We start from the raw sequence: 26,765 nt of genomic DNA, 5'->3' as shown, positions 1-26,765 counted from the left end.
AATTATTAGTAGGAAAATGAAACAGCGAATTAGAGTATTAAAGAAAAAATTAATCAATGAGAAGCGAATCAGTAATCAGTGATTCTTTGAACTTTTAGTCGATTGAACTCTTAGTCGCACTATTTTATTGATTCCGTAATGTGTTGATTCTTTTTCATTTTCGTTTACATATTTATCGATTCAATAAATCACTCACCTGTTAAATCACGCATTCGATGATTAAGTCTCTGATGAATCGATTGTTGATACATGCATTCTCTTATTTATCAATTCATTAAGTCAAATATTTGCTAATTTATTGAATCGCTGATAATCATTGATTGACGACTTTATTAATTCTCTGTTTCATAAATTTGCTCATTCATTGTATCCATGATTGATTCACAAATTTATTGCTTCAGAGATACGAATTAGTGTTACACGTTTATTTTTCTACGCTAAAATTATTAATAAATTTTTATTAACAATTATAAATGCAAATTCACAAAATGCTATAGTTCTTAAGTATAAGTTTTATTTTTCAAAAAAAAAAAAATTTATTTCCTTTTTTTCAAAAAACAATATTTAAATAAAAACATAATGAGAAGCAATCATGCAAGCTGGAGATTATATTTAAAAAGAAAAAATGAAGAATTGCTATTATCTAAATCAGCGTTCGTGAATTCATTAATATCATGGACCACCAAGTTGAGAATACAGTCAAACCTCGCTATAGTGAACACGGTTTATAGTGAATTCCCGGATAAAGTGAACGAAATGTTCGCTCCCCTGCCTTGCTGCACACGTATAATGTTATTTTTTGTGGATATAGTGAACCAAAGAAAGAAGCGAATTTGGATAGTATGCACTTTTTTTCATCTTATTTTCTTCATTTTTTTGCAATAATTTTGAAATGTCTACTTCAAAACAAATACATATACCGATTTTTAAAAACCATCTACAGCATGGAATGTAGCAATAAGCATTTTTTCTTGTGTGCTTCATTATTGAATATGTTCAGCATTCAAAGAAGCCGCCCTCTTCCAATGTCTGGCCCAGTGGCCCCCATCCCCCCCAAGCTCTTGGGCAAATTCTAAATTCCCCCCAAACTATTCGTTTTATTTAGTGTAAAAATTCCCCCCCCCCCCAGGCTTTAAGTGGGCGCATCGTGCGCCCACCTTCCCCCCTGATGGGGGCCCCTGGTCTGGCCACAAGTGATTCAAGTCAAATTGAATTTGCTAAGCGATTGGGTGAGATTACTTTTAAGTGCTCGAATGGCTGGTTAGACAGGTTTAATAAAAAGCGGAATAACATAAATTCTAGAAAAATTATCGGAGAGTCGGGAAGTGTTTCAATATTCGCGATGTTGAGAATTGCTCATCAACTAAAGATAACTAAAAAAAATTTTGTACACTAGACGAAGAGTAATAAAAAATAAAAGTGAACATATTTTGTTACTACGAATTATTTTTCAGTCATTTTTGTATTTCGTTCTATGGGTCAATAATTTAAATAATGCGTAATAAAAGGGGGGGGGGGGAGTTTGGAACCATAAGTTAAAATCGTTTGCGGAATGGTTATAGAGAAACCCCGGTTATAGTGAACCGAAATTTCTGTCCTTTGAACGCTCACTATAGCGAGGTTCGTCTGTACAAACTTTAATTATTTCATTTTTTTTAATGTAGTGACAGTTATGCAGTTCATCCAGATAAGAGTTTTTGCTCACATCCCAAATGATAACATTGGTTTTCATAAATGAAATATCGTATTTTCGACATTCTGCCCGAACCACATAACGCAGAAATGCGGTGAATGTACACTTCACCCCACTGTGTCACCACAGTATCCGCATATCTCACTTTCCCCCACCCCCGTAATTATAATAATATACAGTTATGAGTTATAGATATTCATTAATTGCGGCTTGAATAAAAATAGTGGCATTGTTGGCAGTCACATTGTTACCATAGCGACGAAGGAAGTGACTGTGACCTTGAATCCCCAATTTTAACTATAAGAGAGGACCCAAAATCGGATATAAAATAAAATTACAAGAGAGGGCTAGGATAGCCTAGTTCGTAGGATACTGGGCCCATGTCGAAGAGATCGCCGGCCGATGACTCCCCGTGTAGTAAATAGTGACTGATGCCCGTTAAATCTGTCAGGTCACAAAGTCCTCCATGTTCCCATAACAAATCAAAAACTCTGATCCAGGAGCTCCCTTGTCTTCTGGATTGTGATCAAAATTACAAGAATACAGAATTGAACATTGGTAATCGAAACCCAGAATTAGGTCAGCTGTTCAACGACGATCATAAAATAAAAATGATAGTATTGAGCCGTGGTGGCTCAGGGGATAGAGAGCTCGCCTCCCGATCAGGTAAACCTGGTAGGATACAATGGCTGGTCGATACGAATTCCGCACCCGGCTCTCACCGTCCACAGTGCTGATGTAAAATATCCTCAGCGGTAGACGGATCATGGGTTAAAGTCCCCTTGACGTCAGGCTAACCGAAATAAGTTTTCGTGGTTTTCCTCTCCATGTTACGCAAATGTGGGATAGTTGCACCAAAGAGTTCTCTACGAAAGCAAATTTCTCTCAATACTTGATCCAGGAAGATAATCGAAGGTAATTTTTTAGCAACTAATATTTTTCAGGGAATCGGTATTTATTTTTTTTCAGTCAAAATTGTTTACGAAAATTGGTGTTATATTCGAACATTTGACTTCAGTGATCTGCCTGGGAACCGTGTCTTAACGATTAGTCCACTGCGGGACTTATATATACCAGGAAATAGGAATATTTGGAATAAAGTCCAGGGTAAAAGGATTCGACCAGGAACCTTTACACTAAAGCTATTTATTCTTATTTCTGCTCCCTTTTAAGGTGTTTACTTAACAGTTTGCTGAGCGCTTTTATCTTACCTCTTATAAAATTTGAATTCCAAAGAAAACTAAAACGGTCATAGAAGACAAGTAAGCTAAAAGTGTAAAAATATTTTCGTACAATCTTTGGAAATTGATTTTAAACCAATAATTTATTTTTACCATATAAATTTGTTTTCAGTTTGGATTTTTAAATTAAAGAATTCAATTAAAATAGAAATGCATGTTTTTTAATAGTATCTACCTATTTCAGGGTGCACAATCATTTTTAAATTCACGGCTACTTGTATTTCTGGTTAACTAATGAAAGTTCGCATGCTCGAGTATTTAGGCATGTTGACGACATTTATTGTAATTTTTATATAAATAATATTGTTTTTGGCACTAAATTCTTCACATGAGTTGACTTAGTTACATATTATTTGGCTGCCTCTTTTGCTTGATCTGTTGAATGTGCCTTGTGAATGAATACATTTAACTGAATTGTAATTGCCCTGTTAATGTTAATTTGTGTGGAAGTTCTGTTGTTTGTTCTGTTGAATGTGCCTTTTGAATGAATCGTAACTGGTGTGAAAGCCCTTGTGCCTGTTCTGCTCGATGTTCCTTGCAGATGAATTGTTGAAGTTGAATTATTATTACCCCAATGAATTTATTTGCTTGTTTATGCAATTATGTAAACACGTCAATTAAATCCAACGAAATTAGTTTTAAGCGTTTTCAATTTATTATTAAATTTAATATATTATTATTTCGAGTAGCCGTTTTAATTTAAAACGTCATACTTACTGTTTGATTACTTTTAAGGAGGAGTCTGTAGTAAAAGGTATGTGTACAAAAATTGTATATGGATATCATCAGATTGAAAAATTTATGGATTTTTGTTTTTTTTTTGGTGGATTCTGCACTTGTTATTTTTGAGCTAGTTTTAGTTTCAAATTTATTATAAATGTTCTCCTTTCTTTTGAAGTGATAAATAAGTAATTTGTTATTCTGTAACAAAGTAAACAAGAAATTTTCTAAGGTAGAAATTATTATTATAAGAGATAAAAATTTAAATAATTCATTTAGTAGCTTAAGACAGTGTTTAATATTTAAGGACCTTGATCTTTTGTTTATTTATTTTCTTAATAAATTTGCGTTTATTGTGTGATACTTAAATTTTGTTAATCTGAAATGTTCTGAGCATTGTCATTTCTCAGAATTCCGATTGCTATTTTTAATTGAAATTTTATCTTTAATTCTTTGTTTTGTAACTTTTATGCTAAGATATCAAGTTTGCAATGTTCATTCTAGACCAATGTTTCTTAACCTTTTTGGTATAATGGACCCTTTTTGAAATTTTTTAAGAAGTCACAGACCAACCCCTGTAAAAAAAATTATTGCAAAAACCATCAATTATTTTTACTTTACTTTATTTTCAATTGAAATAAAATTCGAAGGCTATTTTGTGTTTTTAAAAATGTTAAACTTTTATATGGTTTACGAATGTGGCTCCTCATATTGTGGAGGATATCTGGCATATCTAAGAGAAAAGAGCAAAGGGACGGCTCATAAAAAATGAGGGGTCGATAGAGGATTATAAAAATAGCAAATCGGATGTAAACAGGGGATTGCCCCGGATGGTTCAAACGGGAAGCCGGTTGGTGCAGAATGTTAAAAATATGACAAGGATATTAGAGGGTCCGCACTGAATTTGGGGTATCTCAATCACCTAGTTTCAAATATGTATGTATTTTCATCTTTTAGAAAAAAAAAGATCAATGTTATTTAAATATTATTAATCCCATCGTCTTAAAAGTAGTTGGCGTACCCCCAAAATATGACTCATGGACCCCTAGGGGGTCCATGAACCACAGGTTAAGAAACCCTGTTCTAGACCTCAAAACTACTCTAGTTTGTTTTCCGTCTGGAGTCCACATGACAGCAACAGTTCTTTTGTCTCCAGTCATTATTTCTAAAATAATAAATACAAGTAGTATTCAAATTAATTTAAAGACAACTGCTAACTAAAAGCAGTGCAGCAAATTTGAAATACCAGTTTCTTCTAAATGATTATAAAATCTCTAAAATTTCCTTTTTCTAGAATGTTATATAAATGACTTGAGAATTGGTATGAAATTTACATTTTTAAAAAATCCTCGGATTGTTATTTTCATGTTGGTAACTGTGCCTATTTATGCACTTAATTTAAAATGTTTTTTCTTTCCAGATGACAAAAATATTGAACAACTTTTTGGAGGTTGAGATTACAAATATAAAAAAATTGATGGTGGTATCACTGGTAGTCAAAAACAAAACAGATTATCTGATTTGATGGTTAGTTATTACTTTAACTACCTTTCTATTTTTAAAATTTTCTATCTTTGCATTGCATTTAAAAAAATTATTTTTTCTTCAAAATACACAAACTTAAATGATTTAATATAATGTCTACTTTATTACACATTGCTAACCTTTTTCCATTTCTTTTTTAATGCAATAATGTATCACTTTATTTAACATTAATTTTATGAATTGTTTATCATTTTAATGCAGTATTGTTTCATGTATTTATAGTTATTTAAAGTATTAATTTTGAAACTGATATATAAGTTTCAAGCTTATTTGTGAAAATTAAAAATAATATTATCCTCAGAACTATAAGTAAGACAAATCTTGTTTAATAGAGTAGCACTTAAATAGAGTAGCAGATAGCTCTTAGGGAACAGTTTTAGTAGTCATTTTTGTTACTGTCAGTTGTTGGATGTCAAATTTTTGTGGCATGGTTTGTTACTCTAATTCATGTATTAACAATTTTAAAAAAATTACATAATATTACTTGTATTCCTAGCTGAAAAAATGCTATTTGTTTGCAATAAAGAGTGTTCTAAAAGTCACCCAATCTTTGAGTTTTATGTCATTTGATTAATAAAATGCGGATATTGAAAATAAAATGCCAGTGTTGTGGATTTCTGGAAGTTCTGGGTTTAGACTATTAAAATTTCAAACGCGCTATCACACATGCAATTCTAGGTTGTTTTTTTGTTGGTTTTTTTTTTAAATCACAATTTTTGGTTTAAAACTTGTGTTTTCAATCAAAATTATTTCCTGCTTGAATTATGGAACACACTGTAGTAAAACAGTATTACTCTTGTAATAGCAATAAAATCTGCATAAATGTGTAGCTGACTAGAAGCATATCTGCTATACTTTAAATTCCAGAGATTTTAAATTTTCTCTCCTTTTTAATTGTGTTTAGTTCTGAAAACTAAAGCTCTTTTGTTATTTGCAGTGATAGGGAGCGAACAGATCGGAGTTCATCAAGCGGTGGCTGTGATCGAGGTCCTGGACTCGAAGCTCTCCTGGTAATATAGGGATGACCGCTAGCACGTTCTATGGGTGTTGTACCTGACCTCTTGCAGAAACATGCTTCGAACACATCTGATCATCAGTCTTCACCACAGCATGGGCTTCAAGACTCAACAATATCAGATGAGGTATTACTTGTGATTTTTATAACTGTTGTGTTACTAAAATTGTAGTAAGACTTAATTATTGTGAACGAGTTTTTTTTTTTTTTTTTTTTTTTTTTTTTTTTTTTTTTTGCACTTTTAGCTTTTTTAAGATAACTGTGTGTGAAACCATCACAGTGAAAGCTACCAAAAACCTTAAGAATTGCTTTTATGTATTGGTATAACATTAATATTGATATTTTAAGTAGCTAAACTTATGAGAAAAAGTGTATTGAAAAATTCCTCTTTTGTTACAGTTAAGAATTCAAATTATATCAAACAAAATTTTTACCATTATTATGCACTATTATCTAAAATAACCAGTGTATATAAATAAACTTTAAGTATTGACCATAGTATAAACAAAAGTTCTTCTGAAAACTCTTTTTATAAAATTATTGACCAAAATTTATATTTTAGCACAGATGTTTTAAATTAAAGTAAGAGTTAATTTTGAACTATAATCTCAATTTAAACATAATTGTTAACTATATTACTATATTTAAGTGTGTATATATTTTGAACTTTAAAATGCATGCATGAGTTAATATTTAATATAATATATATATGGTAACTAATAAAGTTCTTGCTGTCTTTGCTTTGCTATTGAGTGAAAAGTAAATTAGTGTGTAAAGTGGACAAAAATCCTGTCGGTTCAGAGTAGGAATATTAGTTGTTATAAAAGCAGGTACACCATACACTGCTTATCACTAGCTGCATGAGAACTCCGAATATGTCAAGTGTCAGGGGGTAGTGCTGTGAATAAGCATACTGTATGGCATTGGTTTCAAAAATTAAGATCTATTTAGAAGAAATTTGGGTCTATTAACAAACCCTTAACAAAATATTTTAACTTAAAAGTGGACCCTTCACAGATTTGATTATATTCACTATTGTTTAGCTAATCGAATGAACCTTTCCCAGGAAGCGGGGGGGGGGGGGAGAAAGACAAATGCAAAGGAACTAAGTATAGACTAACCAAATATTTGTGTGTTGCATTTCTAATTTAGTGGCAGCAATAGCTGTTTATTTTTGAAAATTTAATTTGTTTTTATTATTATTTTACAGTGTTGAGCATAATCTTGTATCCATTTACAATTTAAAAACTCATTGTAAAGGATTTTTGCAATAACAGGACCCTATTTGCACAAATTCACAAAAGCAGGACCCTGGTTGAAAGAATGTGACTTAACATTTATTTTTTATTCACAAATTACGATTAATTTTTTCACAATTTTACAAAAACGGACCTTTCACAAAATGTCTGGACAGACCTTTGGAAACATCTAGTTGATTTGTTACTTGATACATTTATTGCACTTAAAATATTCTTATTTGTTTTTAAAGCATAATATTTTTTTCCCTTCTGTTTCCCCATTTCTTTAATGTCACCCCTGCAAAATATTAGTTAGAATTAAGAAATTCGTTTTTTCCTATTGTGACTTGTATAACTGGCTCATTCAATATATATTTTAAGTAAGATATTCTGGTGACTGAAACATTAATAATTTTTAAAGTTAATTATCAGAAAATATACCCACATGTGCTATTAATATGTGATTTTTTTTTTAAATAAAATATTCGCTTAAATTTTATGTGTTTCTATTTGAGAGAGTTATGCTTTTTAAGTAGGAATTATGATAATTTTTTTTGTTTGTTTTTAGAATTTATAAATAACATATTTTAAATGGAACAACATAATATAATATTCCAGTTTTAAGTCTCATTAAAATTTTTGTGTATGGTTATCTTTTTTAATAGTAATTAGTTAGGTTATTGGAAAGAGAAATTACCAAGTTTTTAGCATTCACTATAACATATGTAACTACATATACATTCATTACATAACTTTTGCTTAAAATATTTAGTTTTTATTTTAACTGAAATGAAAAGTAATATTACTTATGTATAAATTTGACTTTCGCTTTAAATATTCTAAAGAAATCAGTATAATAAAAGTATCTTAATTTTCATTGCAGATATATCAGGAGGTAAGTGTTAAAAAAAAATTTATGTGCTATTGCAATTGCACTAAATGTTAAAATAAAATCACCACTTTTTTAAAAATAAGTATTGGCTTTGTTTTTGTGCTAATTTTAAATAATACAGCATAAATTAATATTTATAGTTTCTTGATGCTTGCTTTTTATATTGCTTTATTGTCTGTTTACCTCTTAGTTTTATTTTTCTAATTGAATAACTTTATTCTTTTATGTAACAGTATAGGCAAGCTGTTGGAAAGGCCCCTCCTCAACTACAACACAAACAGCGCTCTTTTCTCACATTTGGGTTTGGTCATGGTACTGGTCCCTTTCCATCTCCAAGGAGAGAGAGCCATGTTAGTGTCAATGTTACACCAACATTGCACTAGTCATCTGATGACACTCCAGAAATAAGAAAGTACGATTCAACTCTGATATTCTATGTGCTGCCTTATGGAGTGAGAATCGAGCACTTTTTTAAAAATATTTTCTCCGTCTCTTTTTTGATACACGATTATTTAGCAAAGTAAATTATGTAAATATTATTCCTGAAACCTAAATTCTGTTACAGGGTTCCTATAAAGTGCTTATTAGTTCTTATTTCACTCCTCATAATGTGTTCATTTCCTTTTGAAAACAAAATCCTTTTTCTCAAACATCAAAAGTTTATATCCAAATTACCTGATTTAGTTTTAGTGCTAGATTAGTGATAAAATTAGGTGTGAGTTTTTTAAAAAAAACCGTGATACATTTAGAACAAGACTGAATACATTATAGCCCTTTATATTGACTTACGTTTGTATGTACTTGCATATTTTAACTGCTGGCTTTCTTACAAAGAAAAAGACTATAATTGTTTTAAAAATTTTTGGATGGCATTGTTTTGTATATTTTAAAAACTAGGCTTTTAACCATTGATATTTTTCATATAGATTTTATGAGTTTAACTTCGTTAATAATTTCATTATTATTTTCATTAATAGTTATCAAATTAAATTGTTTTATTTTAAAATATGATTGTTATTTCAACCTTCTTAAATAAATGAGTTCACTTACAACTAAATAATTTCACTTCAAGCAGCGGATCTTGCCTTTTCAAGGTAATTTACCAGGCGATGATCGTTTCTGCTGCTCGCAAAAGAAATCAAAATAAATAAATAAAAAACTGTAAAAACATGCCATTTGTTTGAAAGTCAAGCATTCAATAGTGAAATATTTTTTTAATAATTCTAAAGTCTTTGATGGTGTTTATTTTTAGTGTGAAAAGTAAACAGTAAACCTTACGTTATTAATTTATTAATAAATTATCACTCATTATTATTGCAACACGATGTTTAAATGTTTTATTGTGTATCCTTCTAAGTTTTCTCGTGGGTAACGAACAAGGACATTAAATTTTTAATATGGCATAATAAAATTATAAATTATTTTGTAGAAAAAAATTAATTAGTAATTTGCTGATATTAATTGGAATTAAAGCAGGTTAACATTTATTAAAATAGATTAAAAGCTAGTTTAAATTCATTGCATTGTGTAATTTACTTATTTATTTGTTTGTGCTACTAACTGTGACTTAAGCATTAGGTGGAATTTTTACATTGCTGATAGCAATATTTTATCACACTGTTGCTTGGAATTATCATTTTTTATATAAATTTCTTTTTGAACTTAATTTTGTAGCTAAAATTTACTTTATTGTTTTTTTAATATAAACTGTTGTTACTTAGGAGTAAATCTGCTGATTGGTACAGAGAATGGACTCATGCTTCTTGACCGTAGTGGTCAAGGTAAGGGGTACCAGTTAATATTGAGGAGAAAATTTCGGCAAATTGAAGTCCTAGATGGCCAAAATATTCTTGTCACAGTGTCTGGCGAAAAATGTAGAGTATGCGTATATTACTTCTCATGGCTGAGGAGCAAAATATTAAGAACTGATGGAGTGAGTATTAGTTAGTGTATTATCAGTTTAACACATATTCAAGTTCAGGATTGTTTTTTATATATTCCTTACAGTTATATTTTAGTTATTAATGAATTATTTTTTATTAGCTTATAGGGAAACTGAAATAGCTTTTAATGCATGTTTTATGATTCGGCTTTTGATTTTAGACAATGTAATTAATTTTTATTTGATTTCATTTATTTTTTATTATTAACGGTAACCAAATATACTTTTAAGCTTATTATGAGTAAATCATTAAATTTCAGATTTCAATATTAAATACAAATTCGTCTTCATCTCTCCCAAACTTTTTTTTTGTCCTAGTTAGAGAAGAAGTTATAAAAGTTTAAAAACCCATTTTCTTATAGGGAGCTGCAGCAAAACTTGTCTTTTAATAATATACAGTGCCTGTCACTTAATAAAGCATCATTCGTTCTTAGGAAGTTTGATTGTATTAAGTGGCTAATTTTATTAACTGGTATTCTACATTTAAATAAATAAAAAAAGGTTTCATTATTAAACTTTACAAATACTACAGTGGCTAAATTAATTTCTGTATTTTTGTTTAATTTTAATGGTTTTAATTTAAATGTCATATATTATTAAAAAAATAGCTTCAATTTTTTTTAAACGATTTTGTTATTTTATAAGCAGCATTTTAAAGATTAAGCTCTTTTAAGGCTTGTAAAAGTTTTTATAACTTTTATTATTTCATTGAGAGTTAAATTGGAATTGATGTCAAATTTATCTTTGACATTCAGATCTTGAGAATATAGCTAGTTAACAAATTTAATTAAATGTACCCACTATTTTTATTGTGTCTAAATAAAATAAAAAAAGAGCACAGACTGGTTTTTATTTTACTCGTTTTTTCAATATTTTAGCACCACTTTTTTGTTTGATTTAATAAATGATGAATATTTTTTAAATGTGTTTATCTCATTAAACATTTTAGGAATTTAATTTATTTTTTAGTTTATTCTTTTAAATTTTGCTTCAGCTATTTTCTCAATAGTAAAGGTTAATGAGTCAGTGATTTAAACTGATATTGAATGATAACTGTATTCAATACTTTTTCTTAACTCATCAGCAGTTTTTGTTTACATTCCTTTACACTTCTCTTCCCCGTTTCATTCTTTTTTAAATATAAGTGCAGTTACTGCAGCTAAAAACCTGTTTTGTTATTTTCTCTATTGGTAAGTGTGATATTTTAAATATTTGTTTGCCTTATCTTACTGAAATTTTGCATAAATGCTCACTACATGCTGTTTGTCTATAGTATAGAGTTAGGACTAAGTTAACAAGCTATAATTATTTATTTTACACCTATACCTAAATTGTTTTTTTTTTTTTATTATTTAGATTTATTTAGGTCTAAAAAAATGTATTTTAGACCATTTTTACTAGTGGTTGCTATATTAGTGGTAAATTATTGAAAAGTTATTGTTATGCTTAATGAAAAGCCCCAAATTCATTACAAAAGCATTAAAGCCACACACAAAAAAAAAAAATTACTAAAATGAGTTTTTTTTTATTTAAGTTAATATTTTAAGAAGTTAATTTTTTATCCATTCTTTTTTTTATAGTTAATGAAAACAATTTACTTAACAAAACTGTGATCATATTTTAGATTGAAAAAAGAAGTGGTTGGATAAATGTAGGAGATCTTCAATGTGCTATCCATTTTAAAATAGGTAAACAAGAATTTAATGCATAAGTGTTATGTTATCTAAATTTTGTATTTATGTCCATAAATTTATGTGTAGTGTTTATGCTTACAATTCAAAAGAAATACTAAATAAATATTTATTTGGCGCACGTCAAAGTTAACACTGTATCAAAATTTTATTCAGCTATGCACTGCTTCTCAGTATGAATTAACTTATCACAAATTTTAAAAAAAGAAAGAAGAAAACTGTTATTTACTATGCTTCGTAGCATACTTGTAGCTCTATTTTCTTCTATTCTCTAATTTTATGTACATACAGTCAAACCTTGTTTAATGTCACCTCGAAGGGAGACAGAAAATTTGTTCATGATGAAAGTAGTTCACATTATCAATTCAGAAATTATTTTTAAGAAAATCTTACAATACATGTTTTCTAACATCTATATCTGTTATTAATTTGCATTTTCTTGTCTTAAATCTCTATTATGAATTAGAAATGTATCCAATAGTCAAAAAGCCAAATATTTGGCCAAAGAAAATTGACCGAATAGCAACACTTTTTTTTTTAATTAAAAAACATGAATAAATATTTTTTATATTGGAATAAGTTTAGTCATTATTGAAAAATAATCGAAACTTAGCTGTATAATTGATATGGGGTAAAGGGGAAAAAGTTTTAATAGAAATGTTTAAGTTAGCAAAGATAATTAGATACTAAGATAATTAGAAATATTTAAGATAAAGAAAAAACTAACTGCTATTGAAAAAAAAAAGCTAAAGTTGTAAAGGTGAATAAAAAAGAATATTCTCTTAATTCTTAAAACAAAACTTTAATGTTAAAAATAATATTTTCTGCAAAAAAAATTATGCATGAAACATTGAAAGAGGTAATGTCTATCAGAAACTTCTTAAAGAATGCAGCGCTATTATAAAAACGCATATAAAAAACAAAGATTATACACAAAAGCAGAATAGAAGAACTGAAAATTTATCGTAATTTTTGAAAGAAAGTTTTAATGCTTAACATTTCAGTTTTCCAATTACTGTACTTTCAAGAAAAGTGAAGATTAAAGTCTAGTATAAACCCTCCTAATTGCCTTGTCATAATAAAAGCGTCTGTAAAACTAGTCTTTTGTAGTACAAAAAGCTTTTTGTTATATCCCCATAATAAATATGTAAGTTAATATATATTTGATTTCATATTTATTTATGTGTGAAACATATAATTATAATTGTACTATAATATATATCTAGTTTTTATTTCAGCTTTATATTAAATAATTTCTTTAAATCTCATAATAAATACAACCAATTACTTCAAAAAATAGAATAAAGTTATAAAGGAAGCTAAAAATATTTTAGTTCAAATGAATTTAATTAAAAAATGTTCTTACTTCAGGTGCTCTATCTTTTTTTTTTAAATCTGTTGAAGCAAATAAAAGATTACTAATGCTACTGGCTGTTTAGCAAATAGGTAAAATTAGAAGAATGTTTCTCACCTGTGCACTATTCTCCTATCTATTAGCTTGGAAAAAACCCGTTTTGCTATGTGGAGAAGACTGCAGGTTCAAAGCCAACTTTTCTTGTGCAGAGCCATCAGTGGGTTAAAAGTAACTATTTGAGAAAAATTTATTCATTGCACAAATTAAAGAGGATTACTAACAAGATAATTGGTAATATCTTGTTTTGGTTTCTTATTGACGCACGCTTTCCAAAAGTCTTCTAACTTATCAACTGTATCCAAAAAAAAAAAAAAAAAAGATTCAAGCTTTCGTTTTTCATTACAAAAAAAAATGAAAGTATTTGTTATGAAATGAAAGTATTCGTTAGTGAAATTTAAGAAAAATCTTTGCTCCACACATATTTATCTCTAGAAATGCAGTTCAGTAATATCAATTTCTTGGAACGAGAGTGGTGGAGAAATAACTATTCATATTGAACAAAGGATCAATATGGGTTTTTAAAGAAAGCATGCTTCTTTACTTTCACACTCATGAGGTAGAAGAAAACTCTTTTCACATCAGAGTACAAAAGGCTTGTTTCCTGTAATTCTCAACAACAGTGCTCTCTCAACAGATTTAATTCATACAACTCATTAATTTAATTGCTATAATTAATAACTCGATAACAAAGCATTTAAAAAACTCTTAGAACTGTAGAACTGTGAATGATAAGTTTTCTTACCTGTTCAAGGGGAACTGAATTTTTTTTTCACATTTAAAGTACATTTTAATCCAAGGGCAATGAAATTCAAGTACACCTTAAAAGATATTTCATGTTAAAAGTACTTTAAAGTATTATGTACGTATTCAATTTGGCAGGGAATAAAAAATTAGTTCATGTTAAACAGGGTGCGTAACATTTTTAAAAAGTGCTTATTTTTTATTTGCGCTTTTTAAACGCCCTTAAAGGTGGTGGTTTTTTAATTCGGGTTTGTAAAAAGTGCATAATTTTCTATATTTTAAAATGAGATTTTTCTTTTCTTTGCCTTGTCGATTCTCGTTCTAAATTACAAAAAAGGGCACGATTTTCACATTTTTCTGTGCAATATTTATCAGAAACTAGTTACTTTATCATGATTGTGTAATTTTTTTAAAAATGTTCTTGAATTTTATTGATTGTGAATTTTATAAATTAATTTTGTTTCTTTTGAATTTTATTATGTTTATAAAGTAAGAACTTTAAACAATAGGAAAAAAATGTGTTTATTACTGCACAGATCCTAATTAGAGTGCTTAAAAAGTATATAAAAGGTACTTATTTTTTGTTGAAAAATCTGGCTAAACACCCTGTTAAAAAAAATTATGTTAAGCATGTTCACGTTAACGAGGTACCACTGTGTATTTATAAGTGTGTTTTTTCTTTAAAAAAAACAGCTTGCAGTGTTTATATTTAGATTATTCATTTTAATGACTCAAACAGTGATGAATTCTTGTAAAGTGTCTACTTTTGACAAAAGTGATGTTAATATTTAAAATTTCATTTTGAATTTTATATTTACATCAATTCTAATATGTATAACCTTAAACGTAAATCCATTTCAAAGCATAACAAATATTATTTATAAACCTGTTTGTAGGTTTTTCATTAGACTACTTATCACAGCATTGTAATGATGATTAATTCTAATTAAGAGTACAGTTCTTACCAGAATTTGATTTCTTTATTTTATAATTTTAAGAACTTTATGAGTAATGTATCACTACTATACCAAAGAGTGACTGTTTTTATAATTTTTTCCCAGTCGAATTTGAAAGAATAAACCTCCTTTTGATCGCCTTGAAAGAAAGCATAGAAATTTATTAATGGGCACCAATACCGTATCACAAATTCATGGCCTTCAAGTCTTTCGCAGACTTAGCTGACTGGCCTGCTCTAATAGATATGATGATTGAAGAGGGTGTTTGGCTCAAAGTAGTGTACGGTTCTACTGAAGGTTTTCATTCTCTAGATTTGGATTCTGGGACTGTCTACGATATTTATATACCCGCTCATGTGAGTAAATTATTTTGATATCTTTCTGAGTTTTAATGAATTTTTTTGTAACTGATGTTTGAGTTTTCTGTGGGTCTCTAAACTATGATCTGGTGACAGATCTTCATATCAGACTCGCTACCGTTTAATATGATCATATGGTATTTATTTGAATTGAAGCTGTACTCCAAATTTTGAACACAGATTTGTGAAAAATAAAAAGTAGCGTAAAAAGGTTTATTGATAACAGATATTTATAAAATTAATAATAGGAAGTAATAATAAGTGAATGATTGATTAAATTAATTGTTCACTTCTTAAATTTTCACAATTAAAAACTTTTAAATAGATTAAATACACACATGAAACTATAATTGTTCTAACTGTATCATGCTCCGAAAATGATTGGTCACTCCCACTGTCACAACTGACTTTGGAATTGGTGCTGGTGTCGCTGTTTTCCTACAAAGAGTTGTCTATTATGAAATCTTATGCATTTGTTATGCAGACAATCATGTTCAGGATAGATTGAACACTAAAGATATACCTATGGAACGTGACTAGTGCAGTGACCAGAATGGATCGTTACATTTTTCCATTTGAAAGGGGTAAAAACTAAATTTCTCCCATTCAACAAATTTTTACACCTTCGACTCTAAGCTGCATTCGATTTTCAGTAACACTGAAAAGGAAAGGGTGGCTTATATTGCAATAAATATGGTATTTTAAAAATTGCAACTTTAGTAAACTTAAGAAAATAATAATCCAAAGAAACACAATGACTAATATGTTGGTTAAATAAAAAGAAGTTTTTTTTCTGAGTTAATAACATATAATAGATTTAAAAGTAACGAAAGTTTTCTCTTTGCTTTATTTAGGACTTGTTTTATTGATGTTAAATTTAGTTCTCAAGCATGTAGTTATCAAGACATCATTGAATTATGTGTTTTTTGTCTTTGTTTTCTTAGTAGTTTACCTTATTCTTTTTCTGATGTAACTAGAGTAAAAGTATAGTTAAGTGAGTAAAGTTTGTACTCTTTTTGTTAGAGTACTAGACTACATGCTATTTTTACTAGACTAATAGTTTTAATATAATATTTAGCCACAGGAATCTGTTTCTGTGTTCTTGAAGATCACTTTAGTTCATATCTTGACATTTTGTGGCTGATTGTCATGATGTACATAATAACGTGGAAGATATTTATTATAAATTATACAAAATTAGTCTTAAAAACTTACAATAAGTGGCATGCTGCAACACAAATATCCCTCACTCCATGATTTATTTGAAAATTTGTGCATAGTTTATAATTACAGAGTTATAAGAGATAAGCTGACACACATGCTCTACAACTTTAATGCTTAGCAAAATATCAGTACCAGACTTTCAAATGAGTTTGAAAAGTTTATTGCCTGTAATATAATAACAAATTTTCAAAGTGAAGACCTTTGCATTTAATGCAGAGTTGTATGCAGGTCACTGAATTTTTCTTGCGCTCCTTTTGGATAGTTTCGCAATTGGGTATGTTTTAAATATGAATACATTATTTAGCTTTTAGTAGGCTTCATGCGCTCTAATCCTAATTTTTGATGCAGATAAAAATATCATTGCTGCTTGCTTTTAATATACTTCTTCTCACGTTCCTGAACTGGCCACCGCATTCTCCACATTTGACATGCTTGTATTTCTTCATGTGGGGTCAAATATAAAACAAGTAACCTGTATAATCAATAGTCTTGAAGCATCTAAAGATCTGGTTGCCACTGAAAATGTGCTGACTGTTTTTGCTCATGTACACCAATTCATGCGCCACTTCTTTGAATCTTGTTGATACTCGCTCTATCAAGTAATTCTATAATTTGATTCTAAACTGGTTGCAAGCTATTAGGAACCGTTAATAAATCTGTTAATATTAGGAACTGTTAATAAATCTGTTAATATTAGGAACTGTTAATAAATCTTTTATCTAACTTGTTTTTCAATTACTTGGGAGTAATACTGCATTACATGCTAGAACTTTTAACACAGCATTTGAGCATATATTGTACATTCCTGTACAAAATCAGTTTATTTATGTCACCTTTAGCTGCCTTCACATTTTTGACGTATAGTTATGAACCACCCTGTAATCTTATGACTTCCCCTAAATAAACTGATAATTTTCTGATCAAATGCTAGTTTTCTTTTCAAAAAGTTATTCTTGATAGAGAACTTTGTGAATTAGCTAAAAATAAGCTTTAGTTCTTATATTTAAAGAGCTGACTCAGTTATTCAATAACTTAAGCAACTTGGGGTGTAAATATGTATCTTTTGACTGAAAAGTAATGAAATGTGGATTTTGAAGCAGAATAAGAATGGAAACTTTATTAAGTGTTGCAATTTATTTTGCCACATTTTTCTACTACAACCCTAATCTATACAATTGTGAAGCTATTTGTTGTAAAACTCTTTAAGTATAAACCTCTAATATAGATAGTTCAGCTTTAACCTTTTTCTGGGGGAAGGGGTGCCTGTGGGATGTGTTTTATTGTTTTATGCAACACTTTCTCATAAGGGTAGAGAATGTTTTCTACATTTCCCACCTACTTTCAAATATCAATTATAAGTTTGGGTATACATCTACTGTTTTCTTTCTTGCTTTTTTTTGTAGTTAATTTAAATTTTGTAAAAAATATTTTTGTTTAAAAAAATGTTTTAAAGTTATTTTTCAACGATAATTTCTTTATTGCTATTTTAATTTAACGAATAGCAATTTTGATTATACATAAAAAATATCAAGTAATCATAGCCGTCAAAGTAAATTATCTCAAATTGAAATAAATATTGAAGTAAAATATTTTAAATAAACTCAAATAAATAATATTTTTTGGGTTTCTATTCTATTTTTGGTATAAATGTGGTGCTTATCGGTTTTTTAAACTTTTGATTGTAATTGTTGCAGACAAGAAGAAAATATTTTACTATGAATTTTAATAAAGATATTTATTTTGTATGAAAAATTCATATATATATTTACATTTTTTAGCTGTAACTTCATTCATGATTTTGGCTATATAAGGATTTCAAAGATTGCGGATTTTGAAATTGTAATTTGTAATACTGTATTTTTTATGCTTTATTTGTAATGAAATCATAAATGGTATTTTTTTTTCCTTCCTAATCTTTTTTCTTTTGTGACAATTTTCGTGTTCCTCCCCTCTCATTATGCTAGATACAATTTAATTTTAAGTTACTTTTTATGAAGTCTAATAATATCTCGTTGGTTTATCTTCATAAGATCGAACTAAATTTTTAAGAACATTAAAATTTTATAAATCTATTACCTGAATTTAAAAAAAAAAATTTCTATTATAGTTTCTACATAGTTTCTGTAAGATGCATTCATTTATGAAATTTGGTACAAAAAGAAAATGACATGATGTTTTGAATATGAATATTTTATATGAATCATTTGCAACTGAAGCACAATAATTGAAATATTCATGTATTACTTGTTGGGGAGCTATTTTAAAAGAAAATTCTTTGGAAATCAAAGCACATATTTGATTCGAACTAAGAAATTAGAGGAATAAGGCTCTGAGTGATATGTTATAAATAAATTTAGAAACTGGCTAAAGCATTTTTTGAGTTAGTGATTTAAATTACGATATATGCTATTTAGAAAATAAAATTAAATTAAAAATGTTGTATTAATTTTTGTCAATGATTAACCAAGTTATTGTAGTTAGTAGTTTTTTTATGTATCACACAATTTATTTAATATAATATTGTAAATAAGATTAGGGCAATTTATTTGATTAAATAATTTCAATAGTAACGACCATTCTTACTGAAAAGAACAGATCAATCAAATTAGCCAGGAATTATAGTAGAATTGTCTTCGTTTCCCCCTCTTGTTTTTATTGTTATTATCATTAATAGTGAAAACGTAAAACCGGCAAATAAAGTGGTAAAAACTATTTATCATTGATTGAAGTGACGTATTTTCATAAGTTGAAAAGATTTAACAATTCTAAAGATGAAAAATATATTCAAATAGTTATATTTGTATTTAAATTGTCTTTACGTGCATCAGAAATTATTTAAATTTCTTCTATTTTTACTCAGACTTATTGTAGAACAGAGACAAATTGTTTAAAATTTGTTTTAATATAAATATATTAAAAAACAGCTTGTAAAATTTTTTTGATAGAAATTAAACGTTAAATGCTTAACGTACTAAAATTGCAAATATTAATTGTAATGTATTAAATAGTTATTATTATAGGTACTGATAATTATAGCTATTAAAACTTTTGTATGTTATTGTAAACTAAGACTTGATTCTTTAAATTTTGCTTTTGCAGAAATTGTTGTGAATGAGGGATTGATATAACAGCAAAAAAGAAAAAGCTGTTTCTATTATTTTTTCCATTCATTAATTTTTTAAACATAAATGTACCTATAGGCATTGAAATATTATTTATTGAGATTCTGCATTGATAAACTTCAAAACAAAAAGATTGACAAAGTGTTACATGGTGCAAATGAATGAATGCTTGAAGGTGCATAAGTTATAATAACATAGGACAGGCTGATAATTTATCATAGAAAACGATATGTGAAGTGTTATTTGTTTAATTTTTTATGCTGAATCTAATAAAACCACTGAAAAAGGATTTCTGCACTTATGAAGTGATACAAAAGCACAAGAGTCCCTCTCTGGTGGCCCTTGTATTATCCCTAAATACGATAGTCAAAGAAGTAGTGAACCGTGTTTAAGAAAAACAGTGGGAGTATAAAATTGTTTCATTCTCGTCACCATTTTTTTACGAACAGAGACTACATTTTACAATTTCCACCCCAAGTCGCAGAAAGATACCCCTACAGACCTAGCTGTCTTGTCGATCCCTCTTGAAAAGGTTAATAAATAAGTATGATATGATAAGCAGTTAATGTTGTAATAAACAATACACAAAAATCATAAGGAAGTTTGGAATTGAAGTAGCTCCCTGATTAAATGTTTTCATGATTTGTATTTCATTGCAATTATGTTAAATAATCTGAAATGTTTGCTAGTGTGCATGTATGCATAGAGAATAATAAATGTCAGTTAATAAATACTTTTTAAAATTCTGGTTTTAATATACAAAGTTCCTATATTTAATCCCTGTATTCTTGGGTTATTTAAGGTTTTATCAAACTTTATAAAATATAATTAAAATCTGTTTTATAATCAAAAATTGCATTCATTATGTTTTTTCTTCAAAAATTGTCTTTAAAAGCCTTAAAATACTAACATTAAACACTAAATTTTAAAGCATTCTGCTGTAGTGGTAACAAAGAACTTTTTTTAACAGGAAATTGAAACTAATTTGGAATACATGTGATTTTTCATATGAAATATATATTAAAATGAATTAATTTGGTTTTTTAAATGTGTGTGACAATTAAAAAGAATTGTTAGTATCATTGAAACATTTATTGGGACCTAAATTAGAAAGGCATTTATACAAGTATTTTTTTTTATTATTATTATTCTATTTTTATATGCTTGCTGCATCTTACACATTGGAATTGTATTATTGTTTTATTTTATATTATTTATTTATTTTTTGCTGTTGGGCCTTTTTTTACACAATATATTTTCTGCTAGATTGTGCAGAATCTTTTTTTTTTATGTGTATGATTTTTTATAGATATAATTAATTGTTTTGTAATTTTATGTCAGAATTTCTCTTGTTTTAAGTACCTTTATATATATATATATATATATTCTGCTCCTTTGTTTAGTTTATTTTAATCATTTTCCAAAGCATTTCAAAAGTTTTTAATGTTCATGTTTATATTTCTTTTAGTCTCAGGGCTCCATTACACCTCACACTATAGTCACTCTTCCCAATTCCAAAGGCTTGCAACTTCTTCTTTGTTATGATAGTGAGTATAATTTCAATACTTAAAATTTATAACTGAACATAAATTCTTTTACATTTGATTCCAGCTATTTACTGCTCATTTTAAGAATTTATCAAATTTTTTTAAGAAAAAAGTATTTTCTAACTGTATAAACTGTTATTGTTAGAGATTAAAAATTACTGATTATAGTTTTATTGTAATTATTGCTAATCATATGTTGCATTATCAGTTTAAAAATGTACCCGAACATTATTAAGAAGACTTTCTGTTTTCTATAATTTTTGTGTAGGTTAATTTGGTTAAAAATGATGGTTTTCTTAATTTTGATAATTTTTCACACAATGCGACAAAATGTGCTATGTTGAGCAGATACTAAAAAGTAACTGAATATTTAATATGTGTTTGAGTTTAATCTGTGCATTTTACATCACACATATTAAAGTTTAGTATTTCTTTCAAATATTTCGTTGTACATTAAATTATTCTGTGGAGTCTTCATTATTATAAAATCAGAACTTTTTGAGATTTGCAGTTTCATTCCTTTGAATGTATTGAATCTGCTGTCAGCACAGTTTCAGCTGAAACCGAAGAAATGCAAGGCACTTTAGGAAAACTTGGGAAAGATCCCACCATTAAATTCTGTATGCATGCCACATTTGTTGTATTTCGGACAACCTGTATAGAATAAGTTGTTTGTGATGAATTATGAAAGATTTTATTTTTTTAACAATGTTATATATATCTATACATATTGAGCCATTAATATTAACATTAAATGTACTTATACAAATATACTTCTTACAAATATATGTAAATGTTCTTATTCTTGTTTTTAAAGTGACAATTTTTATGTTCAGACTATTTTTTAAAAAAGGTCAATTTTTATTAAAAGATGATTATTAACATACTCTTTCTTAAATATTTAATTAAAATAATAAATTTCATAAAAAATTTAATGAACTGATAAAATTAAAATAAAACTATTTTTAATCTGCAATATATTAAGAAGATTAAATTGTTGTTGAGCTGTTTGTTTTGGATACAGCTAAAAAACATATGTAGGAAAATGAACATAGTTTGATATATATGTTTTACAAAATTGGATATAGCTCAAAATAAGGGGTTAAAAGTTTTACAAATGGGTGTTTAAAAAAGTAAATAAAGCTTAAAGTGTATATTTATAAGAATTGTCTCAGCACAATGATTCTTTTGCTTCTATGCTAATGCTTTAAGTTTCCATCATATTTTTGTATTATAGGCACATGTCCTATCACTGCACTAGGAATAATCCTTATGGATTAAGATTTTGGACTGCTAGGTTAAGTTGACTAGGATAGTTTGAAAAGTTGCAATTGTAACTTTTCATATGATCTCAGATGATGAGTTAAAAAATAAAAACAAATATATTCTTCGAAAACCTTTTCATTTCTCAAAGCTAAAAGTCTGAGGTTCAGAAAATTATTTAACTATTTTCAGAATTTGTGAAAGTCTGAAGAACTACTTATAATTAAAATTGCATATGCAGAGATGCATGCATTATGAAATTATTTTAGTTCCAGGTAATTCTTTTGAAAAATAATTATAACAGTAGTATAAAAATCTGAATTAAATGCTTGTTTTCTTCGACACTCACATTAAGTTGTTTAAATGCCTATCTTCCTTGAAATATTTTGTCCATTTTTTTTTTAAATATCCATTTCGAGCTTTATTTTCTTTGCTAGAAAAATACAACCTGACTGTTGATCACGAAAAATAAGATTTCTCAAGATCCTTCTCTTTATTTAAGAATTACAACTTTGTTAAGAGTTGAACAGAAAAAGAGCTTTCTTTTCCAAACATCCTTAAAAATGTTAGTAGTTTATAATTAAACATCTTCTTTGCTTTCTAGCAATAAAAACATGCAAATACAAAGTATTACATAAATTAGTTTGATTCTTAAATGTTTTAAGATGTTTAAAAAATTGTTTGCAGCATAACAGTTGGAATGGAAAATTTACTCAGAACATTCAAGAAGGTGTTGATAATTTTTAATGTTTTACAATTTTTTTTAAATAATTATATTTTAAAGTGGTATTAACTATATTTAGTAATTGTCACGAGATCAGTGCTTGTTCTCACTTTAACGTTTTTGTTATATTTAAGGAACTCAACATACTTATCTTTTAAAACTTAAGGCATCTCCATTTTTTTAAAAATTTACTATGTATTTTTCTTTCTCTTATCTTTTACTGTATTTTGAAATAACTTTTAAGATAATGATTTTTAGTAGAATTTTTCCATCCTACTTTTTGAGTAGTTCTGTTTAGGTACTGAAATTATTTATTATGATTTAAAATAAATTGTTTATTTTTATTTCTAGATGAAGGAGTTTATGTAAATTCTTGTGGGAAAGTTAATAAAAATGTTGTTCTTCAGTGGGGAGAGATGCCAACATCTGTTGGTAAGAAATATTTTTTTCTTTTTGATTTTACCGTCATTTATCTATTCTGTTTGAAATAATTATCAAGTTTGAAATGTGTAACAGTTTATTTACAATATTATTATAAATGTTTATTTACAATACATATTATTATTGTAAATTGAAAGAATAATGGATTTAAATGTAACATTTTATTCAGTTATGATAGGAACAGTTACATATTATCCTGTATAATTATATTTCCAAATTTCAATCTTGAAAGCTATTTTAAAAACATTCTTTCAATTGTATTGTATTATCTGCAGAACAGTTTTAGCAGTGGGAAGTTAATGGCTATTTTATAAAGGTAAAAACATTGTAATAAAACTTGAACTGTTCTTGAGTTTTATGTTAATGTTTTAGGCAATTGTAGACAAATAATCTATTTAAATAATTTGATTTCTGCACAAATGCCTAAGTTATTAAGAAAAACATATTAATGATTTATAAAGAGGATGATTAAATGAATTCTTAATCAATTGAAGGAAATATTTTTACATGATAATACAGACGAAAAAGGAATGAAACTATTATAATCAAAGATATGCTTGCTTTTTATTTAGATTATGCTTTTACGATGTTCTTAACTACCAAACAAGAGTAGTAGCTACAGTTTCTGAGTGTGAAGTTTAAAAAATTGCGTTTTATTAGATTATGCTTAAAATATGCAGCTCCTCAGAGCTTCAACTAAATTTAGTTGAAAAGTTTACAGATCAAGTCAATTTAGCATCTGTAGTCTTTTTTTAACATTAATGAAATCCTTACTGGATGAATTTATTTTTTTTAAAATTTTTTTACTATTCATATTAAGTATGGTCATTTACATAAAAGTTAGTTAAATGAACACAACATGACATCTCTTTTACTAATAGTTTTTGCATTTAGCATTATAGAATGATAAAACATACACATACATTATGAAGATTTTGAAGCATTTTTTTAAAAAATTGGCATCTTTAACTGAGTTAAAGCTAAATATTTGAAGGAATTTATTTACAATAAATAAACCTTTAAAATGATAATTAATTGCAAATTTTTGCTCTTAAAAATTATGTTATTGATCTTTCATTTACTATCATCTAAAAAGTACAACTTCAGGTTGTAGCTTAAAATTAGTAGTTTTAAGTTTGTGTGTGATTTATTTTTAATCTTCCATTTGTTTAAATATTTTTTTCTTCCTTGTAGCGTACATTTGCCATAGAACGATAGAAATATGTAATTTAGAAACTGGTTATTTGGATGGCGTGTTTCTGCATAAGAAAACTCAAAAGCTGAAATTCCTGTGTGAAAGAAATGATAAAGTAAGTTTCTACAAATGAAAGTTTAGTAGCCTTTGATACTAAAATGTTTGTTGATTTTTTTAAAGTATTTATAGAAATGTAATATTTTTAACTTAACTCTAAGTTTATAAATATATATATACAGTCAGACCTCGATATAAGGTCACCCTAAGGGACATCGCAAAAGTGACCTTATAAGCGGGGTGACCTTTTAACCGATTCATTAGCAGTTCGTAACTAAGCAGGTAAATAGTTCACATTATGATTTTTTTTAAATGGTAACGAACAAACAAAAACGATCGGCCATAAATTAAATATTTATGTCAATAAATTTTAATAAAATTAGTAAAGAATTAAGAAATTTTTTTTAACTTAAAATAAAGCTGTTTACAAATTTATTCAAAGTGTACATACATACATTACATCTTATCTTATTTAAAATAATCATTTATGCAGGTCTGTCTCGCTTTTCGTTTCATTTTTCGAACAATGTTTTCTAGATTTTTTAATTCTGTCATTGTCCTCACTGTCCACAACATGTGAAACAATTACAGAAATTGTAGCTTGTTCGTAGGTTGCAACATTTTCCTAGAACTCGAGAGGTTTATTTGCCTTGTAAAGAAGTTAAATAGGCTTTTGTTAGAAAAGAGCTCCCCTCGCCTCAGATATTAATGACCTTATAAGCAATAACGATTTTTAAAACTTGACCATATATCCGATAATCTGTAACAAAGAATTCCTATTCAGTGAGCCGGGACTTTGGAAAAGAGACCTTATATGGGGGGTGACCTTATATCAAGGTCTGACTGTATATATATATATAACAAACTGGTTAACATTTTTGAATTATCTGAAGTTTTGAAAGTTTATAATCAAATTTGATTTTGATTTTTTCAAAACAATAGAACCGATTATAAAAGTTAACTTATTACCTTTAAAATGGAATAGCAAAAAATGAAATATATATATATATATATATATATATATATATATATATATATATATATATATATATATATATATATATAAAAGTTCAAAATGAAGATAAAACAAAGGAAAATTACAGACACATGAAAAAAGAGGGGAAAAGAAAAATAATAATAAAAAAAATTACAAACTGGGAAAAAAAAGGATAAAATTTTTTTAAAAAATCCTGAAAATAAATACATATTTTTTTAATTCTATTCATTTCATTAGAAGTGGTATTTAAATAGATGCTCCTAGAAGCATTAGAATTCCAAGTAATACCACTTTTAATGAAATGAATAGAATTAAAAGAATATGTAGTAATATTTATTTATCCAAAAAACAAATCGATAAACTCTTTTAAAATTTGATAAAAAAAACAATGGATACCTAACTTAAGTAATTAAATTCTATATAAAATCATTGAATTAATCATATATTTTTGTGTAGATATTTACTAAAAATTTTCTTTGTTAATTTATATAATTTTCCCATGTGCATTTCCATTTCGGGGAAATCCGTTGCCAAAATTATTTACTAAATAATTTCTTTGTTAATTTGTATAATTTTTCCATGTGCAAATCCATTTCGGGCAAATCCGTGGTCAAAATTATTTACTAAAAATTTCTTTTTTAATTTATACAATTTTCCATGCGCAAATCCATTTCGGGCGAATCCGTGGCTAAAATTATCTACTAAAAAAATTTTCTTTGTTAATTTATATAATTTTTCTATGTGCAAA

The 26,765-nt window shown here is 27.5% G+C and overlaps 1 pseudogene across 1 annotated transcript in view; it reads left to right on the top strand.

Annotated features, from left to right (window-relative positions):
- Positions 1-26,765, top strand: part of LOC147806734 (serine/threonine-protein kinase mig-15-like) — a 62,236-nt pseudogene that overhangs the window by 1,954 nt on the left and 33,517 nt on the right. Inside the window, exons 2-9 of the transcript XR_015435686.1 lie at positions 6,137-6,341; positions 8,578-8,796; positions 10,066-10,277; positions 11,911-11,974; positions 15,194-15,444; positions 21,262-21,340; positions 23,679-23,759; positions 24,963-25,078. The product of XR_015435686.1 is annotated as a serine/threonine-protein kinase mig-15-like (transcript). The remainder of the gene's footprint in view (positions 1-6,136; positions 6,342-8,577; positions 8,797-10,065; positions 10,278-11,910; positions 11,975-15,193; positions 15,445-21,261; positions 21,341-23,678; positions 23,760-24,962; positions 25,079-26,765) is intronic.

This window comes from Parasteatoda tepidariorum, chromosome 7 (assembly GCF_982258835.1).
Source record: "Parasteatoda tepidariorum strain Cologne lab strain chromosome 7, Ptep-v5.0, whole genome shotgun sequence".
Classification (NCBI taxonomy): domain Eukaryota; kingdom Metazoa; phylum Arthropoda; class Arachnida; order Araneae; family Theridiidae; genus Parasteatoda; species Parasteatoda tepidariorum.
The sequence above is the reverse complement of the archived record's forward strand: the minus strand, read 5'-3'. Positions and strand labels throughout refer to the sequence as shown.